The sequence below is a fragment of the Podarcis filfolensis genome, assembly GCF_964270895.1.
Source record: "Podarcis filfolensis genome assembly, chromosome: 5".
Classification (NCBI taxonomy): Eukaryota; Metazoa; Chordata; class Lepidosauria; order Squamata; family Lacertidae; genus Podarcis; species Podarcis filfolensis.
This window is the reverse complement of record NC_139608.1, coordinates 23,805,719-23,819,420: the sequence shown is the minus strand read 5'-3', so window position 1 is coordinate 23,819,420 and position 13,702 is coordinate 23,805,719.

Sequence of the window (13,702 nt, the reverse complement as noted above, 5' to 3'; positions counted from 1 at the left end):
GAGTAGAACTATCATTGGCTATAACTCAAAGTGGGCAACATCTGACTGATTTAGTGAGACTCCAAAGATGTTTAGGAAAATTGATCATAAAAATTGAAAATACACTTTATGATTATTTAATCATTGGTCTGTACTGTGCACTTCCTCCTCAAGTTCTTCAGGTTGCCACAAACATTTATTCCCTGGAATTTCCATGGTGTTTAGGAATCTAGGAAGTTCCCTTATACCGAATCAGAATTGGTCAGTCTTGGCCAGTTTTGTTGACATTGCAGCATCTCTTCAGGGGCTTCGTATGGGATATTTCCAGCCTGAAGATTCCTAGGGTTGAACCTGGAATCTTTTGAAAACATTGCAGGTACTCTACAACTGAGCTACAGTCTTCCCCCAAATGTAGTCTTTCCATTGTTTTGCTCTATTTCTTCGGCAGCTCATAAAGCCATTTATTATAGCAAGTGACTGAAGAATAGGGCTTGGTCCATCAAAACGAGGAGTTCAAGCTGGGTTTGGATTGTGGAACATTCACATTTCACGGCCAACCGATTATGATGGCCAACTTAATCCCTCCAGATGTTGTGCATTTGAGTCCCACTTGTTCTCAGGCCAGCTGCTGCCTTTTCATCCAGCAGCAGATAGAAGATAGGTGTTTCCAATAAGTTTGAAGAACTTAGGCAGCTGGTGACATCAGCGGCTCAGACTACAGACACTGGGGCTTCTGAATCTGGAATTGTATCTTAAAACCCTCCCCTGTGCTCTTGGATCATCGGATGGGACTGTGGTCCAAGAGTGCTGCAACCATCTGAGATCCAGCTGGTGGCAACAAAGAGAAGCACATTTTTCGTTTTGGCACTCATTCTGGAATGCCTTCCTTTCTAGAGGCCTGCATGGTCCACGTTCTGTAAGCGTTTTTGAAAGCTGCAGTGCCTCTTGTGTGTGTGTGTGTGTGTGAGATGCTGCAGGGGTCCATTTTGTGGCTGAACGGCTGATGGAAATACAAACAATGAAGTTGTCACTGAGTTGCCGGGACTTTGTAGGAATTGCCTGTGTCCCGTCCCCCCCCCCCCCGCCCCTTGCTCTTTTCCTGTCCTCATTTTTTAAAAAATGTTTGAAGGGTTTGTTTCTTCCATGCTACTGCAACTCCTTAAGATCCGGCTGAAATTGCTTCTGAGTCCTTGTCGTCAACCCAGCGAAAGGGGAGGTGGGAGACAGGAATAAGAGAAATAAAATATTGAAAATTTACATTGCAGGCCGGGAATGTTTGCAAAGTTTCTTTGCTCGGGTCTGTCAGTGAGAGCGGAGTTAGGGGACGGGGGCCAAACACACCATTGTTTGTTTATATGTGCTGTTGCTAGTCTTTACAGGCTATATCAGCCAGCAGCTCCCTATCCTATCCTATCCTATCCTATCCTGCAAAGCCTCCTCTTTGTTTTCTGTGTGACAGCACCAGCTTAGTCAATCAACTGCTGCAGTCCGTGTTTGCATCACATGATAGCAGCTAACAAAGAAAACAAAACCTTTTGAACAGGGGGGTGGAGGAGGGTTTTCAACGCTATGAATGCTTGCAGAGGAGCCATGCCAGCTGCTCCCTGCTTATTGGGTCTGCCTGCCAGTTGGGTCTTTTTTTAGCACTATTCAGCAATACCACATAGGTGCCTGTGCATGCAAGAAAGGAGCCAAACCAAAAGGGAGGAGAGAGAGAGAGAGCGCACTAGGATTAGGCAGATAGGCCCCATGCCAGGCAAATGCATGAAGAAAAGTATTAGGGGGTTCTGTTTCACTGCTATTTCCCTGCTTCTTCCTGAATTTTTGCCCCAATTCAAATTTTGATGATTCTTCGAAAGCTCACAGGTGGGGGAGCCTAGGATCCTCCACTGGAATTGAACGGCTAAGCATTTAATGAAGGCAAAAGTGCTTTGAATCAACGGCATCCCCACTGCAGAAACTTTTTAGACATGGGGGAAGGATAAATTAAACTTGCTTCTCAAGTTAATGTACCATGTAGGCCTTTAAAAGCCCCCTTCAGTATTGTGTTAGAATCTGAACGAATCTCACTGCTTACACATCACATGTATGTTGTCCCACCTTGAGCTCAGAGCATCAATTTAGTCTCCTATACGGAGTAAGGTAGGGATGTGGGTGGCACTGTGGTCTAAACCACAGAGCCTAGGGCTTGCCGATTGGAAGGTCGGCGGTTCGAATCCCCGCAACGGGGTGAGATCCCGTTGCTTGTTCCCTGCTCCTGCCCACCTAGCAGTTCAAAAGGGCGTCAACGTGCAAGTAGATAAATAGGTACCACTTTAATGGAAAGGTAAGCAGTGTTTCCGTGCACTGCTCTGGTTTCACCAGAAAATGGCTTAGCCATGCTGGCCCCACATGACCCGGAAGCTGTCTGCGGACAAACATCAGCTCCCTCGGCCAATAAAGCGAGATGAGTGCTGCAACCCCAGAGTCGTCCGCGACTGGACCTAACAGTCAGGGGTCCCTTTACCTTTAAGGAGTAAGGTGGGTGGAGAGTGACTTGCTTTTTCAGGGTCAAGCAGGAATTTGAACTTGAGTTTCCCCCACATCCGCTGCTATAATACATTTAATTCACTCAGCTCACCAAAACAGTGGAAAAGTTCAGCAGCCTTGTAAAAAATCAATGTGAAAATAGAAGAATAGTTTATTAAACATACTGATGAACGTTTGCAATTGTCAACAACAAAACCCATTTTTCCACCAATGTCAACAGATGAAGCCCTAGCATAATAAAACTGATAAATCAACAGATGCCATGATCTGATACAAGATTGCCCTAGGGATTGGAGAATGCTGCTGGAATAGTGTTTAGGCCCTCGTAGTCCAGGGATGGGGAAACCAGTGATCAGAGATGTTGGGAGTCTTGACAAAATCTAGAAGAACACAGCTCCCCTTTCCCAATTTAGTTCATCTTGTTTTTCAGTGACCCACCAGATGCTTCTGAGACGCCTACAAACAGGGCACAGAGTCAATAGTCCCTTCCTCCTCCTGCTTCCCAGCAACTGTGATTTAGTGGCATAAATACCTTTGGACACAGCATTTCCATATAGCCATCATGGCTAATAGCCATTAATAGGCCCGCAACACCCCAGTTGTACAGCAGCGATTTCCAGAACTTAGAGATTTCCAGAACTTAGAGAGTCATATAGATGTTGTTGCCGTTTCCTATAGACCATTTTTTTTTAATGGTATGAAATGCACGAATCTAATTCCAGAGCCTTGCAGCACACCCGGTAATGGGTTCTTGTGAAACTTTTCCTTTCTGAGAATGATTAACTTGGGAACGCTGCCTTGTGCTGTATCTCCACCTGCTGGCCAGAAGGGTTTAAAACAAGCAGTTTTTTTAACACGTCATTATGGCATCTATTACCTTCGCCTTGAATACTGAGCAGGATAAAACTGTTGGGCTAGGATGATGCAAAGACAAATCCCCACTACGTCATGGATCTTACTGGCTGGGTTTGAAAAAGCCACTATCTTCTTAATGCATAGAGGAGCTACATGTTAAAAATGAGATAGGGCAGTGCCCCAAATTCCTTCAAAGGAACTGCAAAGTACAAGGGCAGTACCCAACAAAGTAAGTGCTTTAGAGCAAGGATTTGCAGTTGCACAATGGTACTCTCATCGCCTCCCATGTCCTCTCCAAATTTGCTCTGGAGAGTTGGGGGAAACCCCTGAACAGATTTAGGGGCTATGGGGACACAGCCCAAATTTCTTAAGCTAACAGAACAACTTCGTGGGATATTTCTCGATGGGATTAACCAAATGCTTGCCCTAGGCCCAGAACAACCTGTTCTGGGCCCTGTTGTCTCTGTTCAGAACACAAGTGAAAAGGAGAAAGCTGGTACGTCTCCTCATGAGTTTCAACTGGATCCGCCTCATTAGGAAAAAGTAGCAAATGTTCTTTACTTCCATGCCATTCAAAAAAAAACCTTGAATGATCTTCATCAGACGCACCCTTTCACGCCTGCGGGTTCTTGCATCAATTTTCTGAGAAACTGCATTTGCACTTCCTCTGTACTTCCCCACACTCTTAATTTAAATATAGCTGCAACAGGATCTAGTAATGCGCAGGTTCGTTGGGTTAAGATGATTCTTGAACGCTCCCTCTTGTGTAATCAGTCCTCCTCCTCTCTCAGTGCCAAGATCTTCAGTTACTTGGTCAGAGCTGCTGGTTGAGAGAAACCTGGTGAAAAGCAGGCTCTAAAGCGACGCATTGGGTCATGTTCTGTACTCACAGAACGAGTGCCTGCAAATATCTACTTAACTGGAGGGGTTGCGTCCCAGCCTCCTGTCTCCTAGTCTCAAATTCCCTCTCCTAGAATTTACCTCTCTGTGACATCTCCCCTCTCCCTGCCTCAATTTCCTTCCCAAGACCACATGTTCCAGCTTCCTCAGCTTCCAAAAGGATAACAATATCTCCTCCCTCCCTCCCCTGACAGAAAAAGACTCCCTTGGTGTCAGGGTGAAAGAAAAAAAGGGAGGAGAGTTTCTCTCCTGCAAGTCATGGTGGTGCGTCCCACTTCTGAGATGACTCATTCAGGCTCTGGGCTACGTTTCTGGCCCAGTCTGTGTGCCTCTTGCACCTCCTAGTGGCTCAGACTGTCATGACGGTTTGCCAGCGGACCAGTATAAATATTAGAGAGAGAGAGAATGAGGGCACTTTCTCGATTACTTAATAAATAAATAAAAACAATTCTCTATAACCAGACCTTTGGCTGATTAACATCCTAGGGCCTTTTAAATGTCTTTGAGGGAACAGAGTTATTGGCTTGTTTTTGTTTTATTCTGTATTTTGTGTTTTTGTGTTGTGATCTTCGGAGGAAAGGCAGTACAGTGGTACCTCGGGTTACATACGCTTCAGGTTACATACGCTTCAGGTTACACACTCCGCTAACCCAGAAATAGTGCTTCAAGTTAAGAACTTTGCTTCAGGATAAGAACAGAAATCGGGCTCCGGCGGTGCGGCAGCAGCAGGAGGCCCTCTGGAATGAATTAAGTACTTAACCTGAGGTACCACTGTATACCAACTGAAATAAACAAAATGAGTTTTAAGTCAACTAAGTTTAAGATCAACTGAACACCGCACTGCTCACCGGTACCTATTTTTGAGGTGCCCTTCTTGGTGCTTTCAAAACCTGGAAGAAGAATGCAAACTAGCCCGATCTACTTACTATTGGGCATAGGCACATGATGTGACCGAAGTGTCAAGTGTTTCATCTCTGCCCAGTGAATTGTCAGTGCAGTGCAATAAGTGCATAGAGTTCCCTAGGGAGAGAGATTCAGGTCTTATTTAAGCTCAAATGCTACACACACACCCCACTCCAAAGGGAACAGTGACGGACATGGGCACTACGGCACCCTATGCCAGGCCAAAATTTGGTGCTCCTCTCCCAGCCTTCCCCAAGGCAGGTAGGGAGGCGCCTGTCTTTGGGAAGGAGAGGCAAGGGCTCTGGTGGAATTGTAAAGCTCTCCTAAAGGTAAAGGGACCCCAGACCATTAGGTCCAGTCATGACCAACTCTGGGGTTGCGGTGCTCATCTCGCTTTATTGGCCAAGGGAGCCGGCATACAGCTTCCGGGTCATGTGGCCAGCATGACTAAGCCGCTTCCGGTGAACCAGAGCAGCGCACGGAAACGCCGTTTACCTTCCCGCTGGAGCGGTACCTATTTATCTACTTGTACTTTGATGTGCTTCCGAACTGCGAGGTTGGCAGGAGCAGGGACCGAGCAACGGGAGCTCACACCGTTGTGGGGATTCGAACCACCGACCTTCTGATCGGCAAGTCCTAGGCTCTGTGGTTTAACCCACAGTGCCACCTGCATCCCACCTACCTCCTTCCAAAAGCTGGGAAAGCATTCACTAGGCTATGTGATATAGGCAGGAGGACTCCAGGACCTCATCAGAGCCCAGCACCTCACTTACTGGGTTTTGAGATGGCGCCCCCTTGTGTGCACCATCCCCACAGCCCCAAATCCACCCCAAGGGATACATTCCATGGGTAGGCTCTGCGTTACACAGAAGCAATGCAGCTGAAATTCTATGCTGTCAAACTTAAACACAAGCATTATCTTGATTGCCTGAAATTTTAGCTGTCCTAGCTGCTGCTTTGCCACAGCTTGACGGTAGCAATATTTATCTGTTTCAACTCCCCGAGCACCAGAGACAAATCTGTAAGCATCAGTTGTGCAAAGAGCTGAAAATGTTGCAGCGGTTAAGATTTGTTCAGCCTTGGATATTTATTATGCTGCATGATGATTTGTGTCCCCATTATGTAGCTGATCTAGCCAGCAGGGGGCACTGTTGGTCAACATAAATTTTGTTCAGAGTCTGCGTTACTGTGGATCCTACATAGAGTTTGAGATTTTGTTGTACAGCTCCCAGACTGCACCCTGGTGGATGTTAAAAACGATTCAACACTAGTCCCTATCAGGATTTCACAGTGATTTTAGGGGCTCGAATCAACTGAGTCACGAGTCTTTATCTGAATCTTAATAATTAGGTTCAAGTGGATGTGAGGGTGATTTGACTGTAACATCTGCCACCCCACTGATCACCAGGGTAGATTCAGCTGATCTGACTGGCTAGGCGGGTGCCACCCGTCCCTCCCAAACCTGCATGCTCAGTAGAAGAGGCCGATCATCCCAGATAGAAGGAGTGTACCGTTCTTCAGTCAAGATAGCTGCACTCCCGATAGACCCTTCAAACAAGCTCAAGGTCCATAATTAGGTTCAAATAGTGAATCAGAATACACCATGATGGGAGTGCCCAAGCTGGTCCACAATCTTCATTCAGGTGGTCCACCACATGTCTGTGGATTTCTCATTGATTTTTGATTGCAATTTCATTGCTTCTTTTATTTCTTATATTGTATTTTACTCCATTGCATTGCCATTTGAATTCTATGGGACCATAACCAGTTGATTATACACGTGTCTACACATAAGTAAACCTCACTAAGTTCAATGAGGCTTACTCTCAGGTAAATGCTTAAAAAAGCTCCTGTAAACTTTTCCACTCCCCAATTGGTAATGCACATGCTTCAGGAAAAACATCTTATTCAAACCAAGCTTTCGTTCTTGCTTTGTTGTTTAGCAAATGTGTGTGTGTGTGTGTGTGTGTGTGTGTGAGTGAGAGAGAGAGAGAGAGAGAGAGAGAGAGAGAGAATAACCTGTTTGAATGATTTTTCCTTGCGCTGATAAGCATTTACAGGAGAGGTTAGAAAAGCAAACAACCAGGAACACACACACACACACACCGTCTCCCTTTGTGGCAAAATTTACCGTATTTTTCGCTCCATAGGGCGCACTGGGCCATAGGGCGCACCTAGTTTTTTTTGGGGGGGGGGAAATAAAGAAAAAAAATCATTTACCCCCAGCCCCAAAGAGCAAAGAAACCAAGACAGCGAGCGGGATCCATCCCGCTGGCTGTCTTGGCTTCCTCTTTAGCCACGCGCAACCTCTCCAGCCGGGAGAGGTTGCGCGCGGCTTCGTTTTTAGCCGCGGGGCTGGGGCGGGGGAAGCCCGAGCTGCCAAAGACAAGCACTGCCTGAGGTTTTTTTCAAGAAGCAGGAGCCACTAGCAAGGAAAATGCTGCTGAGCAGGCTGGGGCTTCGAATGAGAAAGGGAAGCATTTGGCTGTTATGTGCTGTGGCCATTTCCACTCACAAATTACCTAACATACTATGCCTAGAGAGGACACTGAATGCTGAATAATTGGATGGTAAAGGTAAAGGGACCCCTGACCATTAGGTCCAGTCATGGCCAACTCTGGGGTTGCGGCGTTCATCTCGCTTTATTGGCTGAGGAAGCCTGCGTACAGCTTCCGGGTCATGTGGCCAGCATAACTAAGCTGCTTCTGGAGAACCAGAGCAGCGCACGGAAACGCCGTTTACCTTCCTGCCGGAGTGGTACCTCATTATCTACTTGCACTTTGACGTGCTTTCGAACTGCTAGGTTGGCAGGAGCAGGGACCGAGCAACAGGAGCTCACCCCGTCGCGGGAATTCGAACTGCCGACCTTCTGATCAGCAAGTCCTAGGCTCTGTGGTTTAACCCACAGTGCCACCCACATCCCTTAATTGGATGGTGGGCAGGCCCAAATATGAGAGCTGGAAAGTGCAGTAACTACCGGGGTCGGGGAGGGTTTGTTCCATTGTCTTCAAGTCCCCACAACCTGCTTTTAGTCTCCCTCATCCCAGATGCCAGCAGGAGCGAAGTAGGGGTCTAAGGCACTCTGTCAAATGTCTCATAATACTAGAAATCAGGAGCATTCAATGAAGATTCGGATAAAGAAAGTTCTCCTTCACATTAGGGCTGGGGAATATATTGATATACCACCCAAAACCAGTTTGAAGTCCATATCATGATTATCAGTTTCATAGTTTTTGACCCGGCAATATATTGCGAATCATGATGTATGCGTGCGCATGCTATGCAAAAATCACAATGTGGGAAACACTGTGAAGCCAGACAAAATCCAGCCTTATTTTAGACATTGTGCTATATCAGTATATCGCAGCATTTAGCTGGTGATATATCACAGTGTTGGAAACCAGGTATTTCCCAGCCCTACTACACACAGCAATGTTAAACTATGGAATCTGCATCACAAGAAGCAGTAATGGCCAACAACCTTGATGACTATAAAAGAAAACTCAAAGGCTCCATGGAGAATAAGGCGCCCAATGGTTCCTAACCCTGCTGGCTCATGTCAAGGTAGTATGCTTCTGAATACCAGTTAATGGAAACCACATGAGAATCGCACTAATTCATTACAAAGCACTCAGTGGCATTTTTGACTTTGAAACTTAACAGGTGCATGTGTGCAAAGCTGTTTGCATCTTTTCAGGATAGATTGTACTTTGCTTCACTGCTTATTGGTTTATTTAATTAGTTATGATTGAGGCTTTTAAATGGTATTAGGAATTTCCACCTGAAGGCAAGGTCATGTACTTGCCAGGCTACCTAATAAACGTAAAAATCAATATTGGGCATGAAATTTAACGGCTACCCTCAATAAATTTAGGATTTTAAAAATACTAGTTCTATATTGATGTGAAAAGAGTTTAATATTTCCAACAGAAATAAACGGCAAAGATTTATATAGTGTGGGACATATTTCTGCCAATTCAGTATTGAACGACAATATAAAATGCTCTATCTGTTTTATCAAAATATGGTTCTGATTTATTAACCATCAGGGTATATCTTGGTATTAACTGATGCATTAAGTTAATATCCCTTAATACTTGCATGTCATGCATTTGATACTCACAATGTTTGACCCGGTATGGAACAGAAATTTAACCATGCCTTCTCAGTTGAGAAGGAATGCTGGAGAAGTTTGCTTAAAATATTTCATCTCACTTGGAAAGGGCAAGTTTCAACAAACATTACTTTAAATGTTTAGAGGGGGTAACATTGTCCAATCAAAATAACTATTCTAGCTCAACTGGTTTGCTTATCAGGTTGGAGCCATTGCTGGCTAGCGTAACTGCATGTTTTTTCCTAAATAATATTTTCTTTACTGGGGTGTAGGAGAATATGATTGAGGTTATTTTAAAAAATTGATTACTGGGATGTAGAAAAAAAACCAGAATGTGCTTTACACTTGAACCCTCTTCCTTCAAGGAGTTCAGAGTAGCTTAAATAGTCTCTTGTCCAAGGCTTATAAAACCTGTATATACAGTTGTACCTTGGCTTTTGAACGCCTTGCAACTCAAATGTTTTGGCTCCTGAACGCTGCAAACCCAGGAATGTTTCGGTTTGCGAACTTTTTGGGAAGCCGAATGTCCGACATGGCTTCTGATTGAGTGCAGGAAGCTCCTACAGCCAATCGGAAGCTGCACCTTGCTTTCGGAAGTCGAACAGCGTTCCAGAACAGATTCCATTCAAAAACCAAGGTACGACTATACTTTCAAGACTATTCATTGACTGTGGGCAATCTCAATAACAAAATTCCCCGTATCATTCAACAGACATAGCAGAAAACTAAAATAGGGCTTTATCTTAAGGGAACCCGCTTTACTGAGATCAGACATAAAACCAACAGACCCTTCGGTTTCCGGTTGTAATTTCTTCTCCTTCTGTGTTTGAATATGGTCCAAGATCACAATGCCAATACTCCTGAAGACAGATGAGGCACTCACTCTTAGGATTTCACAAGCCTTAATGCTCACTTTTGTTACATGCTGAAGGCATGCAATAAATCTTTTGGGACAAGGTGCTTATTACGCCCCAGCATGTTACTGAGCACAATTCAAAGTATTGCTGCTAACCTTTAAAGCCCTAAATGGCCCCATTGTTCAGCCCAGGTACCGAGGTCCAGCTCTGAGGGCCTTCTGGTGGTTCCCTCATTGCAAGATGTGACGTTACAGGGAACCAGGCAAAGGGCCTTCTCGGTAGTGGCGCCTGTCCTGTGGGACGTCCTCCCATCCGATGTCTAAGGGCTAAACAACTATCTGACCTTCCATAGACATCTGAAGACAGCCGTGTATCAGGAAGTTTTTAATATCTGATGTTTCAATGTTTTTTATGAGCTGCTCAGAGTGGCTGGGACAACCTAACCAAATGGGTGGAGTACCAGTAATAAAAATTTCCAGAGACACAGTTGATGGAATCTTTCGAGGAGCTGGAGATGGCGTTTATAAATGGTCCATGTTTCATATGCATACAGTAAGGTTGGCAGTACAATAGCTTTGTAAACAAGCATTTTGGTTTCCCTGCGAATGTCCCGGTCCTCAAACACTCTGCACTTCAATCAGGAGAAAGCCACACTAGCAGAGCTGAGGTGATGCTGGATTTCAGCATCAGTGTTGGCACTTGTGGAAAGATAACTGCCCATACTGGAAGAAGCAAAGATCACCAGTGTTGAAGCAATGAGTCTTCAACATCAACTTTGTTGAACTTGTCACGTTGTGCGGATGTCTGATTATCGTCTTCCAAAGCAACTACTCTATTCCGAACTTAAAAATGGAAGGTGTAATGCTGGTGGTCAACAAAAGAGGTTTAAAGACTCTTTCAAGGCAAATCTAAAAAAATGTAGTATAAACACCAACAACTGGGAAACACTGGCCTGCGAGTGCTCCAATTGGAGAACAGCATTTACCAAAGATGTCATGGGCTTTGAAGACACTCGAACTCAGGACAAAAAGGAAAAATGTGCTAAGAGGAAGGCATGCTTGGCACCGTGATAAACTCCCTCCCGGAAACCAATGTCCCCACTGTGGAAGGACGTGTGGATCCAGAATTGGTCTCCACAGTCACTTACGGACTCACTGCCAAAACCGTATTCATGGAAGACAATCTTACTCAGCTAAGAGTGATCTCCAAAGAAGACGACGACTAGTAATTAATAGCTAGAGAAGACTAGTAATTATTTTTTTAAAAATTATTATTATTATTATTATTATTATTATTATTATTATGCCATAGGCACATTGATACAATGGCACATTTCCATGTATTTATTGGCAAAACTATGTGATTTATTTTGCAGTTGCACCAGATCTAGTGGAACTTATTTCCAAGTAATTGAACAGAACTGCAGGGTAACATAGCACTCCTGTGACCCTAGCTACACCAGTATAATTTAGTCAGGATCCCATATGTACTTCCAGCACCAGTCTGGAGGAGGGGGAAGAGTTAGAACTATAAAAACCATAGCTACAATGCTACCCATTCCCCCAGCATCCAAGGCAACACCACTGACACAAACCAATCACAGAGGAGCATGCCAACAATGCCCCGAATAACCATGCTTAGACTGACCCATTCCACATACAGCAATAGGGAAACATCTCCAAGACTTCACCCCCGAGCCATACACAACAGGCAACCCACCAATCACTACTGAAAGAGCCCCTAGGGCAAGCAGCAATTCAGCAATAAGGAACATCTGGAAATCCCTCTACAAACAGGGGTTCAAATTCACCTGTATCACACAATCATTGCTAATACAGCCGTACCTTGGAAGTTGAACGGAATCTGTTCCGGAAGTCCGCTCGACTTCCAAAACGTTTGAAAACCAAAGCGTATGACTGTAACCAAGCTTTTGACTGCACAACAGGGAGACGTCTCAAATAGGGACACATCTGAGGGGTGTCAGAGAGGTAGCAGCGCAGTCAGACTGCCAGCTCACAGGACACACGCTCCTTTGATTATTGACCCAAATTTTGCGTTCTGTTCTCCGTCCCTCCCTCAACTAAATGCTTTGTTCACTGCAGCAGCAGCAACTCAGAAGAACCTGCAAGCTTACCAGAGGATAGTTACCCTAAGTTATGGTAGGTTAAGTTAAGACCCCATCCCTCCCAGAGTCATATCTCAAGGTAAGAGAAGGCAAGAAAGAACTTTGGTGGATAGAAGTGATCTCTCCCTGCTGATCCTCACTAACAAAGTGGACAGCGGTTACTGGACAGCATCAGTTTAGCGGGTTCTGAAAGACACATGGCATAAGAATTGTCAACATTCTTAGCTTAGGATTCCTATGATCTTGAAAGTTCCACAACAGCTTAGATGTCATTTACCCTATTGTGCCATCTCCACACTGCATTCACAACTGCCGAGCAAGCAACTTGCAAAGATACATGAGCCCGCTAGAATATCAAGTTGGCAACGCCACAGAGGAACAGCTGGAATCATACTGGTTACTACTGCTGGTACGCTTCTTTTGCTCACTGCACAGCAACAGGAATAAGAACTATGTTGCTTGCTGCACCTGCCTGAAAGCTGCCCAGGAAGAGGCCAAAAGGCAGCAAAGATCAATGGCCAGCAGTTGACAGGAAGGTCTTGGACCTAGATGTCCAGTATGCATTTGTGAGAGTGGTGCCACCTAAATGCTCCTCAGAGGAACACTCTTCTCTCAGCTAGGGAACTGCGATGTGTAGTGACTGACTGACCTCCACGTGGCCGGGCTGCAATTCTGCAGAGCGAAGGGTGTTATTGATAGCTTAGTCAATAGTAAGGATGGTTTGAGAGTGCCCTTCAATCACTAGAGAGCTTACCTGAATGTGATGGTTCACAGGCCCCAATACCCCTCCTTCTACACAGTGCCTTCTATCCATGTGATGGCGTCACCGGCTGGTGAGGAAGGATTAGCCAATACAACGCTGAACACTGAAATGGACAGAGGGTGGAAATTGGGAGAGAGACATGGGAGATATCTGTAGCAGCCATACTTTAAAGCTTGAGTCAAGCTCCCCCAATCTACTTACCTGTGGAGTGGTACGAAAGTTCTTGCTGGGTGTCCTGAGGGTCTTCACAAGTTTTATTCTGAAGTATTTCCCCACAGTTCTCAACATTAACCTTCCCTTTGGTGTGCAGGGCTTCAGACCAGAGATAAGAGCTGCATGCGCTGGCATCTGAGAAATGGACTCCGTGTTAAGGGTTTCTACACTATTCTATGTGTGCTGTGATTGGCCAGTCTGAATCCTATGCTTCACTGCAGTGATGTGAGTAGAGTGGCAGGAAGACTTTTCTGACTCTCCGCTAATAGGAATGTTTTAATTTACACAATCTCTTTTGTTGGTGTAACTTAACTCGTTGGTACTCAAGAGTAGAGTCTGAGGGACCTGTTTGATTCACACTAAGCCTGCTCTTCCCCCAGTGACACTCACCTTTGACAGCTGTGCCAACAATGTTGAGTCAACATCAGCAAAACCTTGATGCTGACATTATATCACTAGAATGG